This window comes from Dipodomys spectabilis, unplaced genomic scaffold (assembly GCF_019054845.1).
Source record: "Dipodomys spectabilis isolate Male_0828 unplaced genomic scaffold, ASM1905484v1 ptg000308l, whole genome shotgun sequence".
In the NCBI taxonomy this organism is placed as follows: Eukaryota; Metazoa; Chordata; class Mammalia; order Rodentia; family Heteromyidae; genus Dipodomys; species Dipodomys spectabilis.
The window spans coordinates 1604503-1609438 of record NW_024870985.1 but is presented as its reverse complement, the minus strand read 5'-3'; the positions used below and the strand labels follow the sequence as shown (position 1 = coordinate 1609438).

At 38.0% G+C, this 4936-nt stretch overlaps 1 non-coding gene across 1 annotated transcript; it reads right to left on the bottom strand.

Annotated features, from left to right (window-relative positions):
* Positions 1-4430: 4430 nt before the first annotated feature.
* LOC122127723 lies at positions 4431-4537 on the bottom strand. The gene has a single exon (XR_006151260.1). It is a non-coding gene; the product is annotated as a U6 spliceosomal RNA (small nuclear RNA).
* Positions 4538-4936: the final 399 nt, after the last annotated feature.

Genomic DNA, 4936 nt, shown 5'->3' with positions numbered 1-4936 from the left:
GTTGGTACTTATAAGTGGCATAAGGTAAGTCATATTCCCCAAACAAGGTAAATAAGTACTTCTGTAGCAATTCTTGTCCTTTTTCCAACTTTAGAGCAATAAAGGTATGGTGTTTGGAAAGAGAAGGACTAGCTAGGCTCTGGTGGCTCATGTTCATATTGTTCAAAATCCTAGCTACTCCGCAGGTTGATATTTAAGGAATAAGATTTAAATTTAGCCTAGGTAGACAAATCTAAGAGAGCCCCATCTCAACCACCAAAAAACCAGAGTGGAGACATGGCTTGAATGGTAGAATGACAGCCATGAGCAAAATAGCTGAAAAAGACTCAAAGCTCTAAGTACAAACCTTAATACAGGCACATTTCTAGAATGTAACCACACCCATATTTCTGACGGTTGCTTTGATACTCTACTTGTAGGGAGGAACAGTTGCAGTAGACATTATGTAGCCCACAAAAGCTAAAAATTTAACTATCTGGCTCTTCATAGGAAATTTGCTAATACCCAGTGTTGTCCAGAGTAAATTAGAGAGCTGTTAATCTGAGTTCAGAAGGGCCGGTGGATCCAAGAGAAAGACTTAAACCATGGTGAAAGGTAGGAGCCCGGTTGACAGATCTGTTTAATATCTGGGCTGCAGCCTGCTTCAGACTGTTTACTTCTCTCTCCTATCAAGGGTCTTGGTTGAGAACAAAGAACTGAGCCAGTGATCACTGGTTGAGCAGATAGTCACTTGAGTTTTAGAAAGCTAAACAGCAGTTTTCTACTAATTTTGCTTTCTAAATGTAGTTGTGAGTTTTGTGTTTTGGTATCATCTCTGTACATTTCTCCCTTAGTAATTTTGAACTTGTAGAAATGGAGACCGCTTTTAAGATTTTTTTGAGTCACAAAGAACATACTTAACTGCTGAGTTGTTGCCTCCTTCCATCTTGTTGACCACATGACTTTTGTTTGTCTCTAGAACGTGACGTTTAAGGATGGTCCTCTTTCATTCTGACAGCAGTAATAATGAATGGGGCTACAAATTCACCGTCACTGCCTATGGCCTGCCTGATGTTGCCGTGTCTTGTGGGTTAGACTTGCAACTCCTTGTTTCTCGACTAATGGGCCGCCTTGACTCCCAGTGCATGGCACTCAAGTCTGTGCATCGTAAGTTCACAGTCTTGTCCCTTCCTTTTTCATTACAACTGTGTTGAAGAGCAAGGTAGGAACTCTCTCTCATAGGTGGTCTCCACCTCACGAAAGAGCAAGGTATTAATAATGTTTCTTTTCAGTTTTCTTTAAACCAAATCAAAGCAGTTTACCCACTGGGCACCATTGGGAAGTTTCTTGACTCAGGCTTTGGCCCTATCACAAAATACGTTGTGGATGCCCTCTATGGGGGACAATTGGGAAATTGCTGTTTATAGCAGCAGCATAGTCATTTTTAGAGATTTAAGTATACTCCAAGTAGAAGGTAGAAATATAGTCATTTAATTGTTGTTTAAGTGAAATTTATGTGAACATAAATAGGTATGTGAATATATATATATTATCCTAAAATACATTAATCAACTTCTTATCATTTGTTCCAAGGGATAGATTCATAGAATAAATCTTTTGGAGTATTTTATATCTATATAATTTTTTAAACATTTTTCTGATTGTAAAATCAAATATCATTCATCCTAAATGGTCACTTTCTGTTAGGTTTTTAAAAAGAGGTAGCTAAGGAAGTACAGCAGCATGTACATGGTATTCAGGTAAGGGGTAGGTTTATTCATCATTCCGGCTGACACCAGGCCATCTTGGTCCTCAACATGGTGGGGAAAGGACTGGGAAAGAGAGCTTGAAGAGCTGGGAATAAGAGAGAAAAGAGCTAGAAAAGAGAGCATCTGGGAAAGGTGGGAAAGAGAGAGCTAGGAAAGAGAAGAGACCTGGGAAAGAGAAGAGAAGGAAAGAGCTGAGAAAGAGCTAGAAAAGAGCAGAGAAAGGGCACCTGGGCCTGGGCTAGGCCTTATCTAGGGTATGGGCGGAGAAAGTTGTGGCCACATCAAATTCAGATGTGACCTCAGCAGATGCAGATGTGGCCTCTTACATGTGTGCCAGTTGCCTAGATAATGCAAGTACTGGGTAGAAAATTTGCTGCGAGGAGGGTGGAGTCTGCTTGCCATCCAGGAGCAGACTTTACACTTTCCAAAGCCTGTTTGTCTAATTTCCCTTAGTTTCTTTTTAAAAAAAAATTTTATTGTGAAAATACTGTACAGAGGGGTTACAATTACATTGGCAAGGCAATTAGTACATTTCTTTTTTTTTAAATTAAATTTAATTTTATTTGAGAACATACTGTACAGAGGGGTTACAATTTCATGGGCAGGATAATGCATACATTTCTTACCAAGCATTGCAGCCTCCTCCTTTGTTTACCCTTCACCTCCTTTCCCAGCCTCCCCCCTCCCCCCCACCCAATCATACCACTCCCCCCACACCGACATTGTAAAGCTGGTTTTGACATGACATTTTGTACTTCTCATTGTTGCAACAGGTCCACCTGAATCCTTAAACGACTTGTTTGTCCCCATCTCCTCCACATGTTATACTGACATCAAATATAGTGAAAGCGGGGGTTACACTGTGGGGGAGGGACATACAAAGCAACAAAGAAATAATCTTATAAATGCGTTAGAAACACATGTATGAAAGAAACGAAAACATTAAAATACATATTTAAGGGTTCGTTTTCCTAACATCACATTATCTAACCTTTTCCACTTGCAATTAGTACATTTCTTATCAAGCATTGCTGCTACCTCCTTTGTTTCCTCTTCCCATCCCTCTACTCCTCCCCACCACCCTGCCAAAGTTGTAAAGTTCGTTTTTCAACATAACGATTTGTCCATCTCATTGTTGTAATGGGTCCACCTATATCACTATTTAAACGGTTTGTTTTTGCCCTTTCCCTCCACAAATTATACCAACATCAAATACAATGAAAGCAGGGATTATACCGTGGGGGAGGGACATACAAAGCAACAAATTAATGATCTTATAAATATGTTAGATACAATTGCAAGAAAGAAAAAAAAAACGTTTGACTACTTATCTTGGGGTTCATATCACCTAGCATCAACTTATCTGACCTTTTCTTCTTGTCTCAGACATAAACTAGTAGTTCAGATTTCAAACTAACAAATAAATGTAAGGAAGCCAACAAAAAATTCAGTTCCTCTCATCTGATGATGCCTCTACAACAATGAGGAAAGAGTTCATCCTGCTAAGGAACTATGATAGGATATCAAAAAGAGAATTCATTCTTCTAGGTCTTCCCTATTTTTGCAATGTAACTTAAATGATGTAAAACACAATATACCGCTCAGATACTTTTACGTTTTATCAGTTTTGCACATTTTCATATGGACTTCACCTCAGTCTACAACATTTCTTCATTATTCTGTCCCTGATATTTTTACACTACCAAGACATAAGAACATTTTCATATGATTTTTATTATAAAAAGACTGTACAGAGGTGTCACATTTATGAGAGCAAATAATGAGTACATTTCCTAACAAGCATTGTTCCCTCTTCCCACCATCCCTTCCCTCCCACCTCCACAAATACGCTCCCCTTCCCCCTTCCCTTGACTAAATTGTAAAGTTCATTTTTCAGCAGAGTGTCTTGTGCATCTCATTGTTACAATGGGTTAACCTGTATCCCTGTTTAACCATTTTGTATTTCCCTTCCCCTCGTCAAATTAGAGAAACGTATACACAGGATGTAGGTGTACCAACTTCAAATACAATGAAAACAGGGGTTATAGCGTGCGGGAGGAACATATACAGAAACAAAAAAAATCATATCGCACATCATAAGTACGTTAGAAACAATAACAAGAAAGAAAAAACATACTTGTGTCCCTGTCTTAGGGTTCATTTCCCTTAATATCATCTTATCTGCTCATATGCACATAGCTTTTGACTTATTCTGCTTATCCCAGACATATATTAGTTATTGAAAATGAGGGAAACCACGGGACCTATGTTTCTTTGGACTTGGCTTACTTCACTTAATAAATTTTTTTCCAAGACTTTCCAATTCCTGACAAATTGGGCGATACCATTCTTTCTGATGGAGGCATAGAATTCCGTTGTGTATATACACCCACATTTTCTTGATCCATTCATCTACTGAGGGGCACCAGGGTTGGCTTTATGTCAGCTATTGTAAATAATGCTGCAGTAAACATAGCTGTGCTGGTAGTTTTAGTATGGTCTTGTTTGTGATCATTTGGGTAAATGCCCAATAGTGGGATTGCTGGGTCATAGGAAAGCTTTATATGGAGTCTTTTGAAGAGCCTCCATACTGCTTTCCAAAGTGGTTGAACAAGTTTACATACCCATCAAGAATGCAGTAGAGTTCCCTGTGGCCACATACTCTCCAGCATCTGTTGTTGCAAAAATATGGAACATTTCACTAATTTGCATGTCAACCTTGCTCAGGGGCCATGCTAATCTTCTCTGTATTGTTCCAATTTTAGCGTATTTGCTGCCTAATTGAGCACAGAACATTTTTTATATATAAAGTGTAATTGATTTTCTTAAACTAGACAATTCAAAAAAAAGTAAGTTCAAAAGAATTCTTGTGAAATTTTAGAACCATGTATTTCTTTCTTTTTTTTTTTTTTAGCAATACAACAAATGTTAGAACCATGTATTTCTTACATAAGCACACATTTAAGAATAAAGTCAAGATTGGCATGTCAAAAACAAAATAATTCCAGATATTTGTTGTTCAAGAGATGTGTAGGAGGAGGAATTCAATTATTCTATACAAGGCACCTGTCATAATGAACACTGCAGCAAGTGTTAAGGTTTGTTAAGTTTTAAATGTATTTAATTTTGGGAATTTGCATATATATGCCAAAATTAGGACTGTTTGGCAGGTCATAAACTTTTCTATA